Source organism: Nomia melanderi, chromosome 7 (assembly GCF_051020985.1).
Source record: "Nomia melanderi isolate GNS246 chromosome 7, iyNomMela1, whole genome shotgun sequence".
Taxonomy (NCBI): domain Eukaryota; kingdom Metazoa; phylum Arthropoda; class Insecta; order Hymenoptera; family Halictidae; genus Nomia; species Nomia melanderi.
In genome coordinates, this window is record NC_135005.1 from 9,968,371 (window position 1) to 9,996,248 (window position 27,878).

Genomic DNA, 27,878 nt, shown 5'->3' on the forward strand with positions numbered 1-27,878 from the left:
TACACTCTGTTTACTGAACCCCTGTTATCTGCCGCAGATGTCGATAGAGATTACGGGGAGATCGATGTTAGCCAGATACGAGGAAAATTCGCGTCGTGAAGTTGTTGCGAGAGATTTCTTGCCAACCGTGTCTTTATGGTTCCGCTAATGACTATGTATAAGCGTATTACCATATTTCGTTTTGGATGAGCGAAGAAAATGTGACATTTTCATGTAATATTAAAGATATACAAATGGTACTTCCGTGAATTCCGACTTGTAAATCATTTTCCAAATGTTTACACATTTCGTTAATAATTCGGTATATCATGGATATCTTGTTAAAACGGTGTAGTAACGTAGACGTGAATAACGTAGTATGAAATATAAAATACAACGAAAGAATTCTTGACATTATGAAACCGCCTCCTCGTTTACCTGTTTTAGATCATTCGAAATTGAAGCCAAGTCGAAGGACAAATGCTCCGAGCGAAGTATTGCGAAAATCATAGTTCGGTGAAATACAAGAAAGTTGGAGGAACGGTGGCGGTTGCTATCGCGATTGAAATTTCCCGGAGAATGGAAAGCCGTGGCGGAAAACAGGCTGACCACGACGAGATGGCAGGAATAATTTTTCTATCGAGGTCAAGTTGAAGAGTTCGAGCAGAGTCGAGGAAGGACGGTGGCCAGTGGGAGGTCATCCGTGTCGTTGTTGTTCGTTATTTTTAGCGTGTTGGGGCGGCATTTTTACCCTGTCTTATTATTACCAGCGCGATGGTATCGAGCAAAGGATAAGAGCTTCTCAATGAATCACTAGGATTAAGTCCCTAGCAGTTTCCTTTAAGGCTGGTGACATTCTCATTGTAGAATGACCCAGATTTCTGATAACTAGCCCTTTGCACTCGGCCGTTTTTCACTAGAAATATTTTCACATCTTCTGATGAGATAAAGACGATATTTTGTGAAACTAACTCGAAGAGAAATCACACGTACATCGGAGAACGAAGCTATTTTATTTCAATATTTCTCAAATCGATGCGTTATACGAAGTATAATATTAAATATCAAGTTTTACAGTTGTACTGTAAGAAATCAAATGATTAGTATTTCAAGTCGTTCGGTACTACAAAATTAACCCTTTGCACTCGAGAGGTGACTCCCAGTCATCATTTGATTTGATTTGCAAAATTATAAAGCCTTATATATAATATCGAGCTTTGTATGATGCATTAATATTCCTTCTTAATTTATATATGTTTTCTCGTTAATTAGAAGAGCATCGTCTGTATCTCATTGTGGAAGGTTGAATATTTCTAATGAAAAACTTTCGAGCGCAAAGGGATAAAAACATTTGAATCTATAAATCTACCAGACATAAATATATATCAACAATGCATATTTATATGAATAATTAATACAGAAGTTCCTAGGTATATCTTAGAAATTGGTCATCCTTTTGACAGGGTTATCGCGAACATGCCCGTCAGTTTATTCGAGTCTTCAAATGGAGAAGTATTTATGACAAAATACTTCCTTTTTTCAGGTATCATGTGTATCTTAACCGATCACGTTGAAGTAACAGTATTTTTTCCAATAATTATTCCATCAATCATCGCCGATTACGTGGGCACATTAGGAAGCGAGGAAAAACTGGTCCGACTCATTTAATTTCGCAACAAACGTCATTGCTTATTATAATTTACGCTAATGCAATCATCACGCCACAATAAACAGTAACAATCTTTATACAAAGAATTGCAGGATATTAATCATCGCGGAGTATAGTCGTTTAACCATTAGCAGTCAAATATTTCGCGATAGCGGTAATTTTCTTTTCCGTCATAAAATCTAAATACAGTTTATGCAAATCGTCGTTTAAAAATTCTAATGCCTGATACTTCACTGCGAACAATTTCTCCAATAATACACTGACAACTAGTGCACTGCCTACTTCAACGAAAACATTCATAAATATAATGCCCACTTCTGCCTCCTGCGGGATTAACAAAAAATCCTTCAGAAATATCTTTCTCACCGTCCACGAAGCAAATGCGTTAACACTAAAACTCTCCATCAGTCAACCAACCAAATTGAATTACTATAGTTCACTCAATGAAACGACGATTATTTGGAAACATTTCTATATTACAAATAATGTTACCTAACTTCGTGACATTCAGCTAGAATGTGCAATAATAATAATGCAATTCAATCAAATATTGTAATATCATATATTTTTCTTTGTGTGTATTTTGCTTTATAAAATCGTGCGGCATTGAACGTGTTAAAGATCGGTTTCGTATGAAGAAACACGCCTCATCGAGCGGCATTTCCACCGAATTCTGATCGGCCCGAGAAAGCCGAGTCGCCGATAGCCGCGGAATCGATAGAGGTGGGCAAGCGAGACCAGCGTGCGAAGTATGGAGGAAGAGCAGGCGCGAGACGCCTTGAATCTTTACCCGGCATAATTGTACGTTTAATAAGCGCTTTATCAAAGGCGATAATACGGGCGATAACGGTATGTAGGTCAGTTTGATACGAGTGACCTGATTCCTGGTTGGCAGCGCCGCATTACCAACGCTCGTAGATCCGCATGCGTGCCACCGGCGTATACACTATTTTCTACACACATTTCTGTACGTTCCGCTGTGTGTTCGTGCGGTACCCGCGGAGGCCACAACTCTAGCACCTCTCGTACCCGCGTACCCACGTGCGCACCACAACCGCCACCACCCACACGTGTGGGCGACAATGTCGCCGGTGTTCTGCGACCGGCACGCACGTTGGGCACCATGGAAAGTGAAAAGGCCTATTTTAGGCCAGATCTTACAATTAGAAATATGCCCAGAATTAGGAGCATAAGAATATGAGTAGACAAGTGAACGACGGATTGTAGATGCTACAATAGATTCACGGACATGTATTGCATTTTATTGTTCTGAAACATATGCGATTTTAGAAAATTTTAGAGAATTCATGTCTTCGCTTCTGAAATTATTATACAACATATTCAGGAGTTCTAAAGAGAAGGGCTTTCTGACCTAGAAAGACCGAGGAAATCCTTTAGTGACTAAAAAAAGACTATTATTTATTCTATTGATAAATTTATAAATAGACTTTGGAAACTAAATCTTTGAAAAGAAAAAATTCTAGTACTTATTCCGCTCATTGCTTCAATGTAGATCAACACAGAGTTATGAAATTGAATGTTTCTCAGATGAACGAGTTAGTGCATCTTTCAAATATAAATTCTACCATATTCCAAAAACCGTGAATCTTATAGTAAAGGAGAATGTAGATATCGTGTTCGATGTAAGATTCATTTTAGAACTTTCTTCCTCCCGAGCGAACAATGTCGACCACCATGCCGCGTGCCGTGGACAAGGCGTGTACCACCGGACTGCGTGTGAAAATCGACGCGCGCGCGTCTCCGTCGCGATCGGTCGCGGCCGTTTCATTCCCGGCGGAGCGATACAGGTTTCGCGGTTCTGGGAAATCGCGATGATTATTCTCACGCTGCTGGAATTCCAGGTTTCTTTTTCCACCGGCGCGGCAGTTTCTGCCCGGCCGTCTTTTGCCCGATGAAAGCTTGTCGGGTTAAACGTATCGATGGTGTTACCGTCTCGATAGTTTGTTCGCATTTTATCGCGAAGTACATCGTTACCATTTTTACGTTAATGTGCACATATAGAATATTGTGGGAATTTGTATTCGAGAAATGATTAGTCAACAGTGTAACTATAGGAACAAGATTTAGGTCAGTTTTGAGTATCGCATGTATCATGCATATATCGAATGAAGAGAGTTTGATATTAGACTAATCGACTGTTTCAGTGTGGGAACAGTTGAAATTTGTTTGGCAACCCTAACGGTGATCTCGGATCTCCAGGAGCAGGCAGCGAAGTAATAAACTAATTAATCATCGGGTTCGAGGAGCCGATAGTCACAGTGCGCCGCGTCAAACGTAGCACGCGCTCCCCGTGACGGCTCACTTAACGAGCCCCGGCCGGGAACGGAAATTCAAAAACGTGTCGCCTCGAACGCGGTTCGACGAAATTTAAATATTATCTCACGTCCCACATATTGAACAGCTCATTAGAATACACGCCGATATATTACACAGATATTTCTCCGCGTTACTCTCATTTTATATTCATGCAGCGCGGCGTTAAGACGCCGTAAATTATCGTTGCAATTACACACCGCGTCATACGCGCGACTCCAGTCATTATCCACGACATTATGATAATCAATCATTACGAAAGCGATTCGAAAACTTCGCATGTTCGCGTTGGGCGTGCGCGCGCACGGCCGCGCATTGTTTGTTCTGATAAGGTGGTAGAACAATCGCGCGCCACGGACCGTCATTGCCGTCGTGTTTCCGGGAAGGATAGAAGAAATTAGAAAAATCGGCAAAAACAATGATCGCGCCGGCCAGTGGAAAAGAACACGACGGAAGCCGATCTAATCGAAAGGAACTGAGGATTTCAGATAATTAGCCGGAGCGGGTTGCGTGGAAATTAATAATCATACGATTCAAAGGAATTAACAATTGTAATTGGATAAAAGGAATTGTGCCGGATTTCGTTTCAACGAACGAGTCTCCTGCGGTAAAATGAAACTTTCAAGTGGAAAATTTCAACTTCGTTGAAGCTGGAGAACTGAATTTTCATTCAGTTTTACGAGACACGGAGAATTGCTAATTATTATTCATCAAATTTCCCAGACGCTAGTAATATCGAATTTTCAAGTAGAAATGCTTGTATCAAGCTTCTCTTAAATGGATGCAATAAGTTTCAAAGTATACATCCTGTCCCAAAAACAAAAATTCCCTAGAGACCAACACGATCCGACTCGCGAGTTGCTAAAGCGGTGCCGAGAAACGGAAATTATTCCATTGGACGATTGAAGAAAAAAGAAAATCCCCAGGCACCGCGAGTGTAATTCTCAAGGAAAAGTGAAACAAGTTGTTACGACTTCTCGGTATTGTTTAAAACGAGAAACAACCAGGGACAGTGGGAGCGTTTCGTGGACGCGTTATGGTCACGGTACGCATACCCCTAACTGCGTTTCTTCTGCCGAAGTTTTTCCCGGCTGGATGGTACGCGTGCGACGCTTTCGTCATGCACCGAGACACAAAGTGCGGCTCGCCAACCAGAATTAATTCGCTTGACCCATTTACCCGATGCACTTGGACCACCTTCTACTACCGGTATCGATGTGTGTTAAAAGTGTGCGCCCACGAACATGGGAGCGACGCGTGCGCGCACATCGCGCGGCGGAACCAGTCGAATTAAAATCGACCGCCTTGGAAAATGAAAATTAATTGGGCGGGCGGAGAATTCCTTTGAAAATCGATCAGGCGCAACGCTGAATTATTTCGCGAAGATTCCAATATTTCTGCTGAAACCGACCTAAATGTAACAAAAGTGCCATTCTTTGTACTGACGCAGATTCAGTTCACGTAACTCTGATCGATTTTGTTTGTAAAAATAAGAAAAGTAGTAGCTTTTAGGTAAAGTTCAGTGCAACTAGGATGAGTAGAAAATAGATTAGCTAAATCGACTCTACGTATTACAGTCCTGAATTTGCCAACAGTCAACATTATTAACAGCTTGTTCTTTCCCCGTCGAAATATTAAACTTAAGAACTTCAACGTAGAAAACAAACATTTTAAACACTTGACATGATCGGAATAGTCCTAGATGCATTTCAATATTTCACCCATCTCGCGAATGATTCAGGGGCAAGAGGTTAAAGCACAAAAGCTTGAGAACGCGTTGCATCATCTAAAGCCCTACTTCATGAAATCAATAAACAACGACTCCCCTCGAGCCATCTCATCTCGAACAAAATAATGAAGAGGGTTGTTTCAAAGGGAACCACCGAAATCCACAACAACTTACCACTCGAACCCTCGACTACCTAAAGCTCTCACAATAAAAAAATGCCAACATAAAGGCCCCGTCTGCCGGTGGCATTCGCGAGGTGTTTATTTCCACCGCCCTTCGGGCGTCCCAGTTCCCCGGCCCGCGGGAACGCGAGTCGTCTGAGCGGCGTCTACGCCGGGAGGCCGGGAAAAGTCGGAGGAAGATACTCGACGGACGCGACCGGTGCTCCTTAGCCGCGCTCGCAACCCCAGGGTCGCGTTTAAGTGAATCAACCGCGGCCGGAGTGATGGAGGGAAGGCGGCGGCTGCCGGAACGCGCATAGAAAAGCGTCGCGATTGGTTAAAGCTGCGGTTACAGTGGATGCGCGTTCGGGCGAGCTTGATACGCGAAGATGGTCGAATACAATAGGACCTGGATCAACCCTTTGCGGACGAATGTCGACATTCCGGTGAGATGAAATTTTCATATTTCGAAGACTAAGTAAGAAAAAAATGATTTAATTACTCGAATAGCAAGAGAACAGCACGGAGTTTCCTTCTGTTCTATCAATTATACAATTGATATATAATTTAGCTTCGTCTGTTGAAGGTTTGGTACATTTCAAAGAATCTTCGTCCGCAAAGGGTTAACTCCTTGCACTACTATTTAACTATAGGATAAATCCGAGCGATGGCCCAATTTCTTTGAAACAACTATTGCATCGTAAATGTCATTGATACCCGACAGACAAATATGTTCGTTGAAGTAAATAAATGTAAGAATAGTTGAATAGACTTCTGAGCAAAGTAGGATATACCACTAGAAACAATTGAAAACACAGATATTCAAGAAATTGAATGGGATCGGGCCAACTTGCCCGGAATTACCCTAATTGCGCGTACGATGTCCGACTCGTGATATTTAAGTTTGCCCTGAAATGCTGACCTCCAGTCTTACTCGTGACATTCACGTTTGCTCCGAAATTGTGATCACGAGTGGGACTCGTGCAAGTAGTGCACGGGGTTAACCGAGTCGCTATTCTTCGGAATCTAGATCACTCAGAGTTCTGGTCATCCACGAACTCAGTAGTCCTGGAATTATACCCCAGGACATACCCCACGATCGAACGTTCACGTACGATCTGCGACATGCTTCGAAACATTTCTCGAGTTGTCATTTATCCGGACTGTTAGTCACCCAATTAAATCGCGTAACCAAGGTTCTGCCGTGTGTATACCAATTCCCGAGAATGTACACATGCATACCGATGTGCAGACGCTTATTCGTCACAATGCCAATCCGCACGAATTTGCATCCACTGGAACTGCAGCCTAAAACGGCGCGCCGCATCGGCATCGGGCAACGTGGAACAAACGACGAAGAGAACAAGCGTCGAAGACAGATAGACCGAGGAATAGAGAAAGAGGAACAGAGATAGAGGGAAAGTGTGTGTGTATGTGTCTGCGCACATGCGAAGAGAGAAAGAGAGATAGACAGTAGGGGGATGGTAGAGGGGGGAGAGAGAAAGAGGGCTCTCGCAGTGGCGCGCTTGTGCTCCCGCAACAACGTCGGCTCTCTCGGTTCTCTCATTGACCTAGTTACCCAGTACACTTGACCGCACTCCGCGTCCCTCCCTCGCCACCACAGCACACACATCCCTTCTTCCACAACGCTGCCCTCCCCCTACTTCACTCTCTATCTTCCTCTCTCCCTGCCCGGCACTCTCTCCGTCTCTTTCTCTACCCTTCCGAGTGGCGCGCTGTCTTTCCTCCTCCTTGGAGAACCCGACCGACCGACCGACCGACCGACCGACCATCTCCCCTCGCTTCGCCTAGCTTTCCTCCATCCCTACGACCCGTCAGCCCCGCTTCTACCTGCCGCGACACCCCAACCGGAGTCGCCATCATCGTCGTCACCAACGTCGTTGTCGTCGTTCACCCCCTGCCTCTCTTCTTTGGCACTGAATCATCATCGTGGCTTTCGACGATGCTCCTTTCTACGCCTCATCCCTTACGATTCTGTTTTTCATCGTTTCTGTTGGGACTGTAAGATGGTTGACATGTGTTTCTTTGGTTGGACGGATTTTTTGGAGTCTCTTGTTGCGTTTGAGGTATCTTTAGAGTCATACGTTTGCTACCCCTTATGGATAGCTTCCGGGGATTAGCCATGGAAAGGAAATTTTGGAAGGGGTTGTTTCGATGATTTTTGGTGTCTTGGCATTGAATCGGATTTGTAGCATGTATCGGGGAAATTGTTTTCGTATTGAATCGATTCCTCGCGACCGACCGTCGTCACATTTGCGTGACTATTATAATACCGCAAATAGCCTGGAAAATCGAATGTAATCTTTGTCCTTTGTTAGTTAGACGCGGAATGAGCATTGCGACGTTTATGCAGTATTTTCTGTATATTGTTTATCGCCTATTGCTGATACTGCTTGATGTCGTGGTTTGTAATGAAGGGATTTAAAGGGAAATGACGCATGGGAAGATCGACTCGATTAAATTCGAGCAGAATTATACTGTACGAAATACAAAAAGTGAAAAAATACTAATTCCAACACCACATCCAATAGTTAATCTACAAACTGCGCCAAAGAACGTATTCAAAAACCCCGTCCTCTCAAACGAACAGAACACGATCGTCCCGAATATCCAACTCAAGTGTCACCGGCCACAAAGAATCGCATTAGCCTGTTCCCAAACCGCCAGCATTCAGCGCTCAAGTGCACTTCCGTTTGTCACCCCACAGTCTTCTGCAGTCGCTCTATTTGTTCCAGCAACTATACGCGTCAAATGATTCGTGCCGCCGGCCGCTGTTCGCTGAACCCCGCCGGCGGGCACGAATCATTTAAGCATTGTATACGCGATCACGTACCCAACATCGTTTCAAGTACTCCAATAATATCTTGCCGAGTTGCGAGTACGAGCTCGCGCGTTCCCGGCGGCACGAATCATTCTCCCGAATCCTCTTCGTTTCGATCTCATACGAATCGAAGAGGATTCACGGCGAGAAGTCGATCGGCAGGTATTCCGAGAAAATCAGAGCCAGCCGGGATCGCTATAAATATCGCGGCGAGGCAAGTCGAAAACCGCTCAGGGAGAAAACCCATGGGATCCCCATGAAGAAACGAATTAATTCGAACGGGACCGCTGGCCCTCTGGCCGGCGCGCAACACGGCCCAGCGGAAATAGAGGCTTCGTTCTCGGTAAGAGTGTTTCGAAAGAAAGAAAGCAAGCCGCCAGACAATGCTCTCACCCGACCGGTTTCGTTCCACCGCGAAGAGAGCCGATCGCTCCGGTATTAAGCCGCTGGGAAACGTTTTAAAGCTCGAACCCGGGCAACTGTATGGTTACTAGACTGGAATTCCGCTGGCGAGCGCGCGGAGAGGGAAACGCGGTCGGTTCTTACCGGCCAATTAATGCACGTCGAATGGCAAGAAGTGCATTACGCACTTGCGCTCCCATGGAAGCGAGCGCGTCCGCGCGTTGAAATTATAATATCGAGGGGAGGGACGGCGAGACGGGTTCACGCTTTTTGATTTTCGGGGACCCGCGATGAAACTGAGGGCGTTCTTGAAGACAACGGTACAATTAACGAGATAATATGAGTCGTTCTTTCGGGTTTACAGGTGTCCCTCGATATAAGCTACTAACTGGATCCTAGTGGATCGCCTGAATCGAGGTAGGACTTTTCTTGTTGTAACTGCCAGGGAAATAGAGTTTCACGTAAGCGATAAATGTGATGTTGAAGATAACACAGAAGATAGCAAGATTGTTTATATAATTATTCTTCCAAAACCCCCATCTAAGAACGCGATACGAAAACCGACGATCCCAGGAAGTCACCGCCGATGATTCACCGGTTTAACCCGTGAAAGGTAAAGATACCCGCGCGCGAGCCGTACAAAAGAAGTTTCCCCGATACTGGTCAGATAAGAGGCGCGATAGCGGTCGCAACAATATTTTCGCCGCGGGCTGAGATTACACGGTCGGCGAAGGAAGGAATTCGGGATCAACCGTGAAACGGCGAGAAATGGACGTTTTATCGGCGGCAGGTGGTTACGCAACGCGGCGCGAGAAGCCGTGGAAGAGGCGCAAGGAAACGCGGAATCGTCGAAAGGGGAACAGGACGAAACGCCGTGTCGCTGGAAGAGAATTCGCGGATCGGAGCTGGCAGAGAGGTGTATCCTTTTTTTTTCTCGCAGCGGATACTCATCGTTCTACGTCAGCGCCTCTTTGCAGCGAGCTCTCGATCCCTATCAGATCCGATTGATCGATCACCGATCGGGGGGAGCAGGTAGCGCGCACAGGCCGCGGCGCGCGGACCGGCAGCGGCCGAGCAGGCAGCACAACCGCCGCACCGGCGAGTAGTTAGCCGCTGCTCGGCGTTGCACCGGTGCAGCCTTGAGCCTATTCCACGCACGAAAGCCCCCGCCGCACGCCTGGCTGCACGCTGCACTTCACGTTCAGACCCCAGACTGACTAAGCCGACTCGAAAAAACACCCGCGTCTACCCGCGACACGCCGCGTATCGGGCTGATGGTAAATTTAGTTTTCGGCCGTCTCGCAGAAATTTTCTCCCCGATTTGGTAACTGGCCTGGGACGGGACTTTTCGCGAAGTATTCTCAGAACGGGAGTATTTCGATAGTAATTCGCCATTAGGTTCCATTAGGTCTGATCGTTTTGCTAGGAATTATTATTAGAATTATTCTTTCTTCGAAGTATTTTGTAGATTAATTATTAGGAAGAGGATCGATTTGCAACTGAATATTGAATCAGAGTCCTCTCTCGAGTAACGATAATCAGAATATATAACTTCCATTGAAGTAAATGATCAAATCAAACTCCTCGTACACATTTCAGCGAGGGTATCCCGTGAAACCACGATGGGAATAGGGAGAATTACAAAGCAAGTGTTTACAAACGTTTTCGCTCGAATATGCACCTGCAGAAGCGGCGACACGCGACAACGCGTCCCGGGGAGCCGGCGCGAGCTGCGAGTCGCACGCGAAGTGCATCTTTCATCTCTGGTTTATCGAACCAGCCGCAGAATCGGAACGCGATCGTTTTTCGGGAGGGAAAGCCGAGGCGCGGAACGGGGGCGGCGTGCAGGCGTCATTATTGGTGGATGGTCGATAAAGTTAGAGCCGAGAGATGGGCAGTGTAAACTTGCTCCCGATTTAGAGCCGAGCCCTTTTTACACGAAGCCAAGTAGGCCATGCGCGAAGGATGATGACGCCGTGGAAAAATATAACATTTTACGAACATGCAACCCGCCGTTGGATATCGCCTCGCATCGGGCTGCTGCTGCTGCTATTGCTGCCTCCGCCGCCGCCGCCGCCGCCGCCGCCGCCGCTGCTTCTGCTGCTGGTCTTGCGTACCAGCCGAGCGGCGAATCAATATTAGAAAATCGCAGTCTAGTTGCTAAAAGGAGATTGCGATCGCGCTTACGGAGGCATTCGCGGCGACCGCACGCGCGCCGAAAATAACACCTAGAATACCACCTTGGAAGTAATTTCGTAGACCGACGATGCCAGGCTTTGTCAAACGATTCGGGGATCTCTCAGGAAGCGCGCGGGGTTGACGAACCGGACGATAACATCTGTTGCCTACGGTTCCCGATCGGTGATTTTGGGTCCGGTGACTGTCTCATTTTAGTATGTTGTAATATCTGTATTAGTCGCTGTGATTAGTAGAATTCTTTGTGATATTGTTATTATTATATATTTATTATTGTATATTACGATATATTTATTATAATATAGTATTATATGTCATAGTGACAAATCTGTAGATAGCTTAGATAACATTTGACAGGTACATCCATTTCATAATTGAAGTTTCTGACGAGACATGTCTAAAGCAACGAATGTTCAAAAACTAAAGTGACTAAGTAATACTGGTCATTGAATCTTCGTTCGAATTCTAGTTACGAGGCATTCAAGTTTTCGAAACTGGAACAGTTCAAGCACGATAATTCCGCGGTGGAAATCGCTTGGAAGCGATCGACGAATGGAAAAGAAGGTCTCCCAACAGCCGTGACTCTAAAATTTCTAAAACCTTGACAATTTCTCGATAACCGAGCCACTCTGTCCGACGTCGCAACGACGCGTTACCGATTTCGCTCTGCACCGGGGGAATAAAAAAGCGCAGCGGCCGTTCGGTTGGTCATAACACGAGGCGGATTGAATCGTCAGAAGTCGGTCAGAGACGGTCGGACGGCATGCATGAACGGTCGCGTAAAACGGCCGGCGGGAGGGCGCGACGGCGACGGACGACGAGGGACGACGACGAGGAGTTTCGCAAAAATTAATCGCGCTCGTAAATTTATCGCGTTCCTATCGTGAGAATCTCTCGGTTGTGCTCCTCGGGGCGCGTACCTGTGGCTTGCGATGTAAAAGCGGAATCTAGGCCGATATAAATAGGCTGACACACCACGGAATAACAGGTAGCCTTAAACGCCGCATTACCGCCGCGGATGTTTTCGAAAAGACCCCGAAGTTCAACCGCAGCAGCGGGCTCTTCTCTCTCCCCCGTTTCTTTTCCGGGTTAACGGGTGGTCGTCAAGCAAGCACCATATACAGCATCGTTTGAACATCACCATTAATAACTGAAGCCTAACGATTTCGCAGTAAAGGCACTATTAGAGAATAATTATCCAGTTCAAGAATGAACCAAGAGCACGATTTTCTACTAGTATGAAAAGTTTGCGACGGGATTGAAGTTCGAGATGTAATATTGTTGTTTTAGAGTAGCTTAATTAATAGTATCTTAATTTAGACTTGATCAATAAAAGAACGAGCGTCAGAGGTTTCAAGAGAACATAATATTCTCTTGCAACACATTAACTGTTTGCGGACGAGAATTCTTTGAAATATAGATATATTCCTAGAAAAAAGGAAACCTGCTGATCTATTGATGTTCGAGTAACTGAATCATTTGTTTCCGAATTAGTCTTTTAAATATGAACATTTCATCTCGTGAAGGGTTAAACTGCTCCGACCACTTCGTTGGTGTAGCGTTACTTCAAATTTTCTTTCAATAAGCAGCGCAAGTCGAGAACTTATCACTACACGATATTTTACGAACATACTATCTTTAAGACGAGCAGAATCGTACACGTCGTCATCAAGAGAGTCGTACGTCATAATGAAAAGAGTCGCCCCTATCTGCGAAGCACGTGCAAGATTGAAACCGAAATTTTCATCAAAAGAGAACTAGCCCCGACACCTGACCCAGTTTTCGGGGCGTGGCGGAAAACTACCCTTTCAAGGAAACTATTTAAACCGGAGAGCTGTTCGCGGCGAGGCTCGGACCGCGCGAATCCTCCGATTCCGCTTGAAAACGCGGGAGCGACGCGATGCACACGGACTCCGCCTCCGTTTCTTTTTCCTCCGTTTTTTTTTTTTTTGTTCATTTTCTCGTGCCCGTCCCTTTCCCGTCTTCCTGTTCTGTGTGCACGCGCAACGAGCCCGCGTACGCCGCATGCAACGAGCAGTGCTTCGCCGGGGGAACGCGTCTCGGTCCGTTGCGCCTGTCCACGGCGGCGTACACGCGTGTGTGCGACGGGAGACGAAGAAGAATAAGAAGAGGGGACAGAGAAAACGAAGAAAGGAAGGAAAAAAAAACGTAGGAGAACGCCTGCCGGCATAAAACCCCCGCTAGTTATGGTCCGCGGTGTCCTAATTCTGGCGCGGCCGAGCACCGTCCCTTTTCAAACGGAATGAAAAGAAAGGAAGACGAAATTATGGTACGCTCGCGCGTAAATGACCCGTCCCGCGCGACGCGGAATCCGTCTGATCGGGGCCCTATCCTTCCTGGATAATTGATACGAATTAATGTGCGCCGGGAGACCTTTCGAGGGACTTGCGTGACCGGGACGGAACAAAAGGGACGTCAAACTGTTAATTATTCGACGATTCGAGCCTCGGTCGCTTGGTGGAAACGGTGCAATCAGTGAGCAATCGGGGAAGGGTACTGGAGATTCTTCGATCGGAATTCGAGGTTCGTTTTCTCAGCAAATGTAGATATTTACGGATCAACTTAGGAAGTCAGAGTTGAATTGAGGTTCGTCGTTTTTTAATTTGGGTTCTGTAGCTTGAGAGGAGATGGTTTTATGTACTTAGTGAAAACGGGTTGGAGATGTAGGAGAAACTTTTTTTATAGGACGCTTTAATTTTGAGATAGTAAAAAGTTTGTCAAACAACAGGTTTTACGAGAAGTAGAAAAGGTAGACCATGAACGAGCACGATGGGCATAGTGTATTTAACAGTGTGCGATAACTTTCTGACCCGATTACCTTAGAAACCACTACTTTTTCTTGTAGAATCATGAATCAGTTGTATTAGAATTGTAAAAAGATTCTATATAAAGAATTATCTCTATGAGTAACTTCCTCTGTAACAGATACATCTTTGAGAAATTACTAAAGAAATTGATTTAGTAACGGGTAAAGAGAAGCATAAGGCAATTAAAATCTCTATAGTTGCGTTCTTAGAGTTCCTATCTAAAACTGTAAACTAAAAGGTCTGACTGTTCGGTAATCGTTTACGAGTAACTCCGTGACAATCATCATTTTCCCTACCAAGTTTAACCCCTTGCCTTACTACAACGTGTGAGACTCGCGGTGAACATTTTGAAAATAATTCAACACACGTAAACATTACTCAATTCTTTTGAATTCAAATTAAATATTATTCTTCTGTTATTAATTATTATATTGTAGAGCAAACGTAGATACAGAATACACATAGAATTTTCCTCCTTTTCCAATAAATTACTACTGACAAACTTGTAACTGTCACAGGTGAAAAATGAATCACAGGGCTAGGGAACCACAGAGAATCTATAGAAAAGTTTGAAAGATTCAATTCGACTTTTAGAGAATCGTCACATTTTCGCCACCAACATTAAAGTATAGGGTGTCTATAGACAAATTTGAAAAAGTCAATTCCACTGCTCGCTAGTTCTAAATATAATGAGTGACTCTTAGAGAATCGTCACATTTTCGCTACCAAGGTTGAAGTATAGGGGATCGTGTTCCCGCGCGGAGACGCAGCGTCAAGGATTGTCGCTCGCGACGATGTTTCGCGCGGGGATTCGACGCACCGACACAACGCCCCGCGCAGAACGCGGCCAAGACAACGCGTTTTGCTTCGGTGCACTTAGCTACCTTTGTGTCCGTTTTTCTCTGTTCCTCCGACCTCCCCCGCCGCCACGGGGAGGACAAAAAGCCGTGTACGCCGCACAAAACCCCTAGACAGCGGCGTAGCCGTCATCCGAACGTATCGCCGCCGTCCCAATTCCGGCGCGCATTGTGTCACTCGATTTTTGCTGACGCTCTGCGCGTTTTGCCACTTAACTACCGATGATCCGCGGATGACAGACGCAGCCTACTCTTGCATCGCTAATCAAATTCCGCTGATCTTCCCTGCGAATGAGAAGAATGCAGTTTGCACTGCTGAAATTTGGAACAGACGATGAATGCAGCTACAGTTAACAGTCGATGCAACTGCATGAAGAATTAATACGTTGACTCCTACGGCGGTCATCTAAATTACTTGAAAACAATTATAATTTATCAGATAACTACTGTCGAATGAGAATGCTTAATATCGTATATTACTAGATAAAAGTGTAACGTAAGCATTGCGATAATATGTAACTGTTCCATTTTCTCTTTGCTACGAAAGAATAAGCAGTACATACAATTCTGAAGGTTTTCGTGGCAGTCGACGTGTTAATGAAGAAATAGAAATTCTAAATGGTAGGAAAAGGAGACTGAAACATTTGAGACATAATAGTTACAGGAACTGGTTTTTTAAAGTTTCGTTGATATAATTACTATTACTTTGAGCGAGGTGTAACTTATATTGGTTGTATATTATTCTGCAATATAACAGTATAATGAGATAATAAGATAATAGTACAGGATACGGTATATAGGAAGTGGTAATTTTAGAGTTCGCGTCGATACAATTATCGCTACGAGAAATGTGTAACTTAAATTGGCATTACGTTATTTTGTATTATTATAAGGAAATACTGAAAGTTCTGAAAGAAGGATACAATATTTATGATATAATAAGTAATGTCGAGCTTTCGCGTTGCTAAAATTATCACTCCGGCGGAAGTGTAATATAAATTGCTTTTTATATTGTTCGAGAATATCGTCGTGGGAGGAGACTTCTTGATTATAGCGTGTCTGAGTTAAAATTAGCTTCCACGGTGAGGAAATAATAGGAAAAGCACCATTTCACAATGAATGTCGCGCACCCCATTTCACCCTCGTGTTAATTTCGCCCGGCAACTACAAAAAAATGTTCCGAACTTCTTTCTCATTAACTCGGGCGACCCAACTTCTGAGCATTATCGTATGTGAAATAGAGCAAGAGGCGTGGGTGTCGGTGCTCAAAGCGACCACGGGGCATATCGATCGTCCGGTCGTGCTTTCCTACGGATTGTCCTAAAAGTTCGACGAGCTTTCCCAACTTAACCCCTTAACGCACACGACCGGAAACTAAACTCAAGACTGTGTTTCGATCTTCGTAACGTGAAAAACTAGGCCTAAGTAAGCTGTAAATTTTACACATCACTGTCCATCGTACATTCGCATGGAACATGAAATTTATATTCTAAAAAATGGTACTCCTCAACAAGATACATATGCGAAACATCTTTAAAATTTATTTTCTGTGATTTGTATTTTATAATTTAACGATGGAGGATTCAACCCTTCCAGTTATTCTTGCAATATAATAATTCATATTTCTATTGAGCATCAATTTGGAGCTAATTAGAAACAAAGAATTATTCACGTATAGCTTGTACTATCTTCAATGATTATTCACTATTCATCAGCTCCAAATTATTAACCCCTTGCCTTGTAACGTGTCAGACTCGTAAAGACTTTAAACAGAATATAACAGGCATAAATGTTACTCAATTCTTGAGAATTCGAACTAAATATTATTCGTCTATTATCACTTATTATACTTCAGAGTAAACGTAGACATAGAGTATGCTAAGAATTTTCGTTCTTTTTCAATAAATTATTCATAACAAACTAGGTGTATCTATAGTTGAGAAATCACAGGGCAAGGAGTTAACAATGATAACCGTCTCCATTTTTATCGGACAGTAAAAGAGTAAAAATCTTCAAGAATCCACTGGAAATATGTCGGCAGCTTCGTACCCAACAAGCTTCCTTGATCGAAAAGGAAAATTCCGAATTCCAAAAGCGAAGGACTCGGAATCTTCGTGAGTTCGTTGGAAATGTGCAAGAACCTTCGTGTAGCGAACGATAAAGGGTTAATCGGCAGGCCGAGCGAAAGGAGAAAGAACGGCTCCCTCGGCGGGTGCGTATCTCCCGCTCCGTATCTCGAGATTTCTCGCGAGGCGTACACGCGGGCGTGGATCGTTCCGTGTGTAAGCTCCATAAAGGCGTCACGCTCCGTAAGCAGAGCCCTCCTTGATCCAAATTCCAACCCGGGGTTGGAGGTTGAGCGATTCAATCTGACTTTAATGTTCACACTGGACAAAGCTGCTGCCGGTACGCGTTGAACTGTGAACCGCTTTCACCGTTTTATTTTTTTCCATTCTCGAACCGATTAACAAAGAGAATTTTTTTTTCACTAAGCCGACCGACAGAGGAGGAGGCGGCGGTTAGCGGCGAAAGAGGAGGGTGAAACGGGCCCGGGAGGTGGGGGCCAAGTGTGTTGCAAGCACCGCTCACGAATCATTCCGTGAAATATTTCACGTACACGGTGTACGCCACGTGTTTCCGAAGAAAGCGCTGTCCCGGATCGAATCGATTCGGAATCGAGCCCTTCACCTCGGGGAAAACCTCGTCTCCTCTAACGTAAATGGAGATCGTATCTATTCTTGGAGAATCTTGTTGAAATTGCTTGCTGGATTTATTAACCCTTTGCATTAGAAAACTTTCCACTGGGAATATTCGACACTCCCTGGTGAGATGTAGGCGAGAGTTTTTGAAGCCAAGTTCTTAATGATAATTCAGTAATAATGGTGAGCTTGAGTCAAGGAACTGAAATGTTTTATTTCAATATTTTATTTCTGTGGTGCGTTGTGTGAAGTTTTAAATATTATTCAACATTAGACTTTATAGTTTTGTTGAATCGAATCTAGTAGTGACTGAGACTGAACTCTCGAGTGCGAAGGGTTAACGAGTTGAATGTCGAACTTCAGGCGGCAGAGCAATCGAAGCGAAAAAAATATAAGGATATTATAGTTAGGATTACTTGTTTGTTGAAAACATACAAATTACTATTTTCAGATGTGAATGAAAATATATGAATGAACGTTTGAACTTTTATGGGTTTCAAAGTGGTACACGTAACTATTGTATAAAAAATCGATGGATTTATAATCCTTGATTTACATTTGATGGTAATTATAGCTTCAAACTGTTTTATGCACCTTCCATTGAAGTAAGTTACTTTTTTTTCCTTGAGAAGAATTTCATCACGGACAACTAATTACTGGATCGAGGACATTTATGAGAATTCCCATATTTATGGATGTATTTCAAGAAAGCCAGTTAGTTGGAACTTCATTTCCTGTAATAAGATTTTTTTGCGGGGCAAAGGCTGATTGAATGCTGGCGTTACTGTCCCGCCGACTCAATAATTTTGTCACTTTTTTCTAGTTTTCTTTTCGTCGTGTTAATCACTTGGGCAATACCTGGTTTATACCTTGAGTTAGCCACTTAATACTCCATCATGTGTGCTACATTGAAAAGTATTTATTCTTGATTAAGTTCATATAAAATTTTTTTGCCCCCTACGTTCCAGTAACTTCTGTTGCCGAGTGCCAGCTAAAATGGACCTGCCAAACATGATACATTATCGCACGGCCATTTTATAATTGAAATAGTAAAAAGAATATAAAAATAAAATCGAACTGCTGCTAGTTTAGTTAATAATAATTACCCCAAAAAAAAAAAAAATGTTTCAATTTTATCAATCCGCTTAACCCAACACATGGTGAACCCTTTTAAGACTTTTCATTCTAGTAATGGCAAAACATACAAAATTTTCCCCTCTTTTTATCGGTTTTACACGATAAAAAGACGATAAGAAAGTTGAAGGAACGTTCATTAAGGTCCCCATTTTATTCGGCACAACTGTGCTCGGCGCGACTGTATTAAAATCCATTGTGCGCATATGATTTATCGCTCGGCGAGTTGTAAAATATTGTTCGAACGGTTATTGTACAATGTATGCGGGGACAGTCTTGCGCGATTTGTCGTTGGTCGCGATTGTATTTTACCGCCGGTACAGCCCGTAACTGCAAAACGTGTCGCGTTGCACGGCTTGATGGACGACAGATTGGAACGTGTGAGCCCGTTCGGCGACCAGTTGCAGCAATTTTCTGTGCGATTTTCAGGCGGCCAACAGAAGCTTTGACTTCTCCCAGCGGCTGACAATGAGCCCGCTGCCTTTCGGTGCGACTCGCGATATGACAAATCGGTTTCCATTCGTGGGCGGAACAGTGCACCGACAACCGAGAGAAACCAGTCGCGTTAGCAGTCCGCTAAAGAAAAACGTTAGTACCAAAATGCTCAGAGTCTTCCTCAATTCACTGTAGTTTCTTCAAGAACGCGTTCTAGTAATTTAATCCAGTTTCTAAAAGAGAACTATAAAAAAAACCGGTGCTGCTATTCATCCTCCTATTTTACCAACAGGACTTTAAAGAAACTAGATACCAAAGTAGCAATACTTTCTCTTTCCTCCAGCTCAAACCTGTAACAAAGAACCTCTAAATCTAGTCGCGCAAGCTTCTACCATCAAGATAATCAAAAGTCTAACGTATAGTATCAAAGATCAGTCCTGTGGCTCGCTGTTACTCCAACCAAAAGAAATTATCCATTAGAAACTGAACCATAACTAAGACCACATCCCCTAACGCTGATCCACTAAGTAATTCGGATGATCCTCTCCGAGACGCGTCAGTAAAGTAGAAAATGGTTCGCGAGTCGTCCATCGATCGGCGATTCCGTGGGCGCGGGGGCGGAGATGGTGGTCGCCCACGGGCGGTTCCGAAGTGGAAAAAGTGATGTTTCATAAGCGCGAGGCGATTTCGGCGCGAAGAGTCCGGCTGCGGGGAAGAGGTGTGTAGGCAACTCGGCCAGGTAAAACTCGGCTCGGTCGCTCGTCTCGTCTCGTCTCGTCTCGTCTCGTCTCGTTTCGTTTCGTTTCGTTTCGGCTCGTCACGGACCGGTGCCCTGCTAGCTTTGCCCTTGACACAGTTCCGCCCCGCGAGAGGAGCCGCTCTTGCTCGCCTCGCGAGCCTTGCTCTCTCTGATCCGCGTGGACCGAGGGCGCCCCGGTCTCAGTCCATCCGCGCGGCCTCTTATGATCCGCGGGGCCCGTTTCGATCAGGGACCATAACTATTATGACTAAACAGAGGATTTTATGCGTTTATGGCAAATACGAGTATATAAAATGTAAAACGGAGAAACTTTTACATGAATTTAGGAATGATGTTACCTTAATTTCGTCTTAACCCTTTACACCCGATAGGAAACTCTTGTTTTGATGTAACGAAATTATGTGATTTATAGCATGTCATGTATATAAAATATATGAGGTTCGATGTTTAATTTGAAACTCTGTATAACGCATCAGTATGCGAGATGTTGAAATAAAACATAAATGTGAGAAACATTGGAAACTTTCGAGAGCGAAGAGTTAGCATTCTTGAGACATGGAATTAATGTCTTATTTCTTAAATTGCTTGGCAAATGTTTATTCCGCATGGAGATCTAATGTTTAATTATAATTCAAATTAGAAAGAGTCATAGGATAGTAATTACTTTTTCAACTGAAAGAATGGAAACGGAGATTCTTTATTCATGACAATTGTCGAAAGTTTCAGTTGCTGGTTTTCACATAAATTTCTACGGTATCTTGTGTTTGGTCCCCGGTTTCGATCGCTCGACGCAGCACGGTGCTCGCGGCTCGCCATGCGTGCGCCTCCGCGGCCTCATCCCCACCACCTTCTCGAAGAGACCCTTCACGGGCCAATCACGAGATCACCGGGCCCACCGAGCTCGGTTCGGTTCGGATTGGTCAGGCCCGGCGTTGTTTCGAAACAAGCGTAACTAAGTGTTTATCATCCGCGCGACGATGCGCGGCTGCCTCTGGCTCCGTTTCAAAACGCGCGGAAACACAAGAGGGGGATTTTTGCTGAAGACGGCCGGTGACTTTTGCCCGAACGCTCGGCGTTGCTGGTATTTTTAGTCTCTTGCGTTCGATTGTTTTCGGGGATCGATGGTCTCGGGACGGTAACTCAGGATCCATTATACTTTTACGTTATATCATTACCTTCCAAGTAGTGCGAGCAACAATCATCACTTTAATAAATCTTCATTCAATTCAGCACAGACTGAAATAAACCTTTAGAAACTCAATTGTTTCACTATCCCCGAAGCAACGAAAATAACTAATTCAATAAACCTTCGTTAAATCCAGGTTAGCTGAAAAATAAATCTTCGGGCAATCTGATCGGTCCACGTGTATAAAAGACAAATCATATATCGATAGAACCGATCTGTTGAATATTCCATGGATCCCGCTCTGTTCTTATCGACCGCGAATAGAAACTGACAAATGAACTGTTGACTTTATGCATTTACAGAAACAGCCAACGCTCCTTATCCCGGTGTCTCATTAGAATTCAGAAATTTCTCATGGTCCGCTGCGACAGTTACTTATCGTACCGTGACAAAACCGTACGTCTCGATGTCGGCAAACAAATGGACGTATTTACAAAACGTTCTCACCGCGTTGCCCGGGGGATATCTAGATCGCTAGATTCGGCGGTGGGTAACAAACCAGCCGGCCTATTAAAATATTGACGAATTAAGGGGAAAGTCTCGGGAAAGGAGAGAGTTAATTGTATAGATCGCGTGCGATGGCTCCCTTAACCTTCCATATGCCGTTCTCGCGCACGGCTCGGGCCACGCATCCGTCTTTCGTGCAGGTGTTCACGCGTGAAGCGTGTCGGAGGCGGCGCTGCCGCTAGTTGCCGCCGCCGCCGTTTTATATATTAAATACCACCGTAGCTCTTTTACCGGGGGACAATAAAGCGCCTGTTCGCCGCGGTAAATGTTGCGAGCCTTGCGTTCGAACGAACCCGCTCCGCTTCGCGCGCGCGTATAAAGAATATTATCTATTGCCCGCGTGACGCGAGCGTTTCGCGCGAGATATCCTATTGCGCCTGGCCGGAGAAAGACGGAGAGCCGTGTCGATGTTTTCGAACGACGATATCCAAGGACTACGCTCGAATTTATTGAACTGCATGCTATCGGCCTTTTTTCGACACCCTTCTGTCATTTTTCTATGCATTTATTCAGTTATTTGACATATTAAATTGTTTCGATGGCCGACATACTGAAAACGGAGAGGCTTCTTCGTTCAGTTGGAGAGGAATTGTTGTTTTGTCTATTGCGACGATGAATGTTCTTTCTTTAACCGGGTAGAAATGATTTTTGAGCGCTCTTATAATTCAGGGAGAAATTGTTAAGATAGGTCCTGTGTATTCGTTGAAAAATGTAAGATTGCGCGAAGAAATGTGTTACTAAAGGATACGATTAATGATAATCGCGTTAGAATTTCTTTTATTACCGATGGGGTAGAAATAGATTAATCGAGTGTACTCGGTATTAACATATTTGGTAATTTGAAGGGTAATCGGCGGTAATTAATGTCAGCTGCTGGCGAAGTACGGTAGGGACTCGTTAATTACTTTAGAGTCATCCCCTGGATTAACGAACAGCTGAACTGTGTACCGTTCCAGTATTTTGAGTAATTTAAGGACAGATCCGTTGGAATGAATGTCAGCTGCTTATAAGCGCGTTGGATGCTCACGAATTACCCATTACCAGTCTTTTTATGTTAAACGCAAGGAACAGTTGAGGTAGGTAATATTCGCATAAATTTCAGTAATTTCAGAACAGGTCGGTTGAAAGATCGAGTCGGCTGCCAGCGAAGTACGTTAGGGACCCGTTAAACGCTCGTGAACCTTCGAACCGCCGAAAATTCGGGTTCCCTCGATCGCTTCCGAGTGAAAGTACGAATTTTAATTTCGCACACGGAGTACAAATATTAGAGAACCGAGTTTGTAACTTCGTGAACTTCTATTTGGAAGTCAAACACGCTCGCTGGCTCGCCGTTAGCGGCGCGCGGCGATTTTCTAAAGTACGTTAAATAAAACTGTGAAGAAAGCATCAATGACCTACATGCTTCATTCAGGAACTGATTGGAATTCTAATTTGGGAGGGAATTACGAATGTTTTAACACTAGAACCATCGGATGTTCCAATATAACCCATTTCGGAATTCTTCTTTCACAATAATTGCAAAGATAGCAGATGCTTCTCTGAGAAATCGCTAAAAATATTGATTTCGAGATACGCAAACTGAATTGCAAGTCACTCGAAATCTCAATAGATTAGCTCCTCGACTTCCTACAGAAAAGTTCAGAAAACTCACCGACTGTTCGGTAGTTCTAGTGTTTTGATAAGCTTACGAAAGATTCAGAATCGCGAGACAACTACGAAGAGGGCGATTCTGCATAAAGAACTAGGTCGCAAAGGTACAATAAAATTTTCTCATGGTATACCGCGTTTTCGAGACGTTCAACTCCCAAGGTTCGCCTGACACGCATTAGAATCTGCAAGAAGTAGAAACGGAAAACCACAGCCAGACGCGTTGGTTGATTCCCATTGAATAGTACGGGCGCTAACAAATTACCTCCTTAGCTCTGAGAAACGTATTATTATCTGACAAAATGGTGTCTCATACTTTTTGGTTAGTTTTTAATGTAGGAACATCCCCTTCTCGATTGTATGGTACCAATAAAAAGGGGGACCCCTTATTTCTCCGACACTTGGCCCGTATCTGCGACAGATGCCGGGGTGGCAACAAACAACGATGCGGTTCAGGTAGTACTGTCGCAGTAGCACATGTGTAGAACAACAAGTCGCGAAATTATTCAGGACAGGTAGAGTAACATGTAATGGCTACGCCGTGAGCAGTATTTCCCATCAGTAGATAAGTACATTCAAGGTCAGCCGCAGTGCAGCAGACCGTTTCAACGTTACACGCTTTCCCCGACGGTGGTTCTTTATCGACTGCTTCAGTCAATAATCGGTCAACACACGGTATACTGCTTAAGGGAGCGAGCAGGGGTGGCTGGGGGTTGAAGAGGACCATTCCGTTTCAATTCGCTGGTAACAAGGTACGTCTACATGAAACCAGGTTCGAGCTAAGCGTAACGGAAAGTCTAACACCTAAACGAGCACGGAACAAACACTGAAAAAGAGACTTCTCATTTCGACTTTGTCCTCTTTTAACGAATATATAATTATAGTCCCACGCAACAAGAACTACAATGAAGATTCGATAAACTCATTTCCTTTGTAACGAAGTACCATTAACGACAGAAAATGTCCACGTTCCAGTTTTATTATATAACAAGCTTCGAAGGTTGCAGATTCGCGTGGAAATCAATAGTTTGATTATGAAATGATTACAGCTGAATGAATAGAGATCAACCCCTTCGGTGCGCGATATTTAAATGAAACCGACTCGAAAGAATTCCATCCCACAGGAAAGTGAAGGTATTAAAGCGACAAGTTGAGTGGCTTTATTAAAACGAGAAACGCGAGTGGATGAATGAGTCCAGCGCCATTGAAGCTCCGTCGACGCAACGAAGGCTAGAGATCGCGAGGGATCGGTGAACGATGATAATTTTCACGGCGTGCCAGGTCCTATCAACGGCGAAAGGACCGTTCCGCGAGGCGTTCGATCGTCGCGCCTCGCCGACGCGCAAGAATGGAGCCTGATCCGCTCAATGCCTCCACGATAAGCAGTCCGATTACCGTGGACTATTTACGCGAAGTATCGCCCCGCGGATCGACTTATTTATATCCTTCAATGTTCCGTCCGTTTTCGTTATCACGGCTGTATCGTCATCCCATTCTTGCTTTCGAGGGAAGCGGTGTTTACAACCGACGCGGCGCGCGTCGCGTTTATCCTACTACCGGGTTTAAGAAACGGCAACTATAAGGCTGTTGATACATATGAGCCACGCATTGGACAAATCGACGAACTACGCAAAATAAAGATTAATAAAAGTGATGCAAGTGTTATTATACATATTGATTGAGACAATTTTGCCTTGAATGCGAAGTCGAATCGTTATAATGGAATTTATTTTACTTGATTGACACAGGTACAGCTACCGTTTAACGAATATGGAAAGTACATGGAATAATATATTTTTAAAGCAACTTTTATTATTGCAATTTTTACATGATCGAAGAGTTTTTATTATTTCGTGGCACCGAACAGTCGTAATGAAATTTATATTAAATATAAAATGTTACGAGCAGGTGAAGCGCTTTAATGATGAAATCTTGAAAAATCCAAAAAGAGGAGTTAATTAATAATACTTTGTGAAATAGTTGGTGGTAATTGGTAATAGTGTAACACAAGAATTTTGAAACCAAGTGTTAAGATTAATTAATCAGTCTTTCTTTTTATCTTTGCTACAGAAACAATAGGTGCTACACAAAACATTGATATTTTTTCAACGTGCCAAGAATATATAGGAAACTTGAAACAATTCTGGAATGCCTTTGGAAAATGTTGCAACACGAACTTTATTGTTATCCCTTCTTCCAGGCACTTTCTGTATGTATCTATATCCATAGGATATTAATAAAAAATATTTTACTCGTTCAATAAATTTTGATTTCGTTGCTAAGATGGATACGAATGTTACTAGTCATTTGAAGCACTTAAAACACGAAGTGAAACTGTAGAGTTTGAAGAATGACATGCCTGGATACAGAGAAATTTCATTCATCTGCATATTCGTTTCAAAACATTGTAGCATTGCGCCAATTGAATTCCTAGCAACCAGCAGATTAAGCCGTCGACGTAATTGCCATAAATAATTAAACGATCATAATGAATCAGGCTACGTGAAAAACACTCTGAAAAGTTTCGGAAACTTCGAGAAAGTGTACCCGCTCCTAGCATGACAAATCGAGCATTTCATGTATAATCTATCGGCCGAGTTTCGCGGACTCAAAGTTGCTTCGTCATACGCTATAGCTAACGCAACTTCGACTTCCCACGAATGCGGCGAAGTGTAAGTTCACCGAGCACGGCGCAGAAGCAGCGCGGCGCCTTTAAATCAAGACGCCCGGTGCTAAACGGTAGGAAACGTATCGTTCGCGGGGAAAGCCGGGGCTCGCTTGCCAAAACCGGAACTTATTCAACAACCTGTTAGCTATACGTAGAGCGGAACGGTGTATATCAGGAAACTACGGGGGAAGAAAGTTCCCGCGGCCCGAAACTTCGATAAATATTCGCAGTTCGCACATCGCGCCCGGCGCAATTTTCTTATAGGCCGCAATTTCGCCTGCGTGATGCATGATTCACGATGCCGCGGATTGCGTCTTGCTACTCCGGTTAACTCCTCGCCCTATGATTTCTTTCCCAATTGCGCTGAACAGGGATACCTTATTGTTTATAATTCATTAGACAAAGAGGAACATTCTGCAGTTATTCTATATCTACGTTTGCTGGGAAACGTCATAATTAAGACTAGAAAAATAATATTCAATTCGAACTTGGAAGGAAGTGATATTTATATTTGTTGAATTCTATTTGAAATCTTTACTACGAGTCTAATATGATATTGTAGGGCAAGAAATTAAACCTTTTGCCAATAAGAAATAGGTGACCAGCTTGTATCGTAATACAATACTATGTACCCTATTTCCACAAAATTGATTAGTCAATCAAAATTTCTATTATTTCAGTTTCGATGAATGTTGTAATTATATTAATGTTCTTTCCTTAATATTAACACTATTTCTACCGAAGGTGTCAAAAGACACCTTTTGAAGTTTGAATTTAAAATTATTTTCTCAGTTTAATAATTTATCCTCAATTGAATTTTGGACATTTCCTGTAGTTAATTTTACAATCGTTATTGGAAAAGTCGAAAAGTCAATTCAGAATATACGACTAAACTCGGAAAATAATTCTGGTATAAAATTTCAGTTGCCATTTGACACCTTCGGTAGAAATAGTGTTAAGAATGTTCGGTATTGTATGAGGATTTGTATAAATCAAATGTATCTAACCTCTGCAGTAGATAATGAAATAAATAATCATTGTTATGTTAAAGATTGATATACGTTGAAATTGGTATAGTAAATCGATCACAAGTATCGATAGTTACATTGTCAGATAAATTTCTATCTTCACGAGCAAGTGGATTAACAGGTACGAAGTAATTGTTTTTGCATCACACTGCGCAAGACTCGCGTGCCTCGTAATCTATTGACGCCGCACGTAAAACGATTACGTTGATCGCAAACAACCGGCCAGGTGAAACCCGGCGGAGGCACGGCGGATCATCAAAATTTCTCGCGACGCTCGCTGTGCATTCGGCGGGCAGGCATTAATCTTTTCCCCGGTAACGAGGGCTCGGTTGCCGCATCGGAGGGTCTAACCGTGTCACGATCTAAAGGTCAGCCTCTTTCCACGTAGCGTCGGATCGAAGATCGTTGTCTACGTTTTCGACTAATAACAGCCTGCGAAAACCGCCGTTTTTTCGCGTCCCCTCGCGCCGAACAATGGATCATCGAAATCGATACCGCCACCTCTATTCAACGATATCGCATGCTCATAAATAGGCAGCTAATAAGGCTTCAATTTTCCTTTCGGTTCGCGGCTAAGCTGTTGGCTCCTCGGTAATTCCCTATAATTAGCGAATCTTTATGCACTTACAGCTGAACAAACCGTTAAAAAAGAGACAAAACAGAGACAAGCAATAGATTCTGTATAGTTCCAAGTGAATATTCATTTTCAACACTATTTAACCCCAGAACTACTAAATACTCCAAAATGACCTATTTCCGAATTCTTACAATTATTGAAAAGACAACGGATGCTTCTTTAAGAAATTACTAAAGAAAT

The 27,878-nt window shown here is 43.7% G+C and overlaps 1 long non-coding RNA gene across 2 annotated transcripts; it reads left to right on the plus strand.

The window, feature by feature from the left end:
* Positions 1 to 24,027: 24,027 nt before the first annotated feature.
* LOC143174711 (uncharacterized) lies at positions 24,028 to 25,506 on the plus strand. 2 transcript variants are annotated; one of them, XR_012998942.1, is made up of 3 exons: positions 24,028 to 24,117; positions 24,490 to 25,020; positions 25,114 to 25,506. It is a non-coding gene; the product is annotated as an uncharacterized LOC143174711 (long non-coding RNA). The 2 variants fall into 2 exon arrangements; XR_012998941.1 differs by having other exon boundaries at positions 24,035 to 24,117; positions 24,415 to 25,020.
* The last annotated feature ends 2,372 nt before the right edge of the window (positions 25,507 to 27,878 follow it).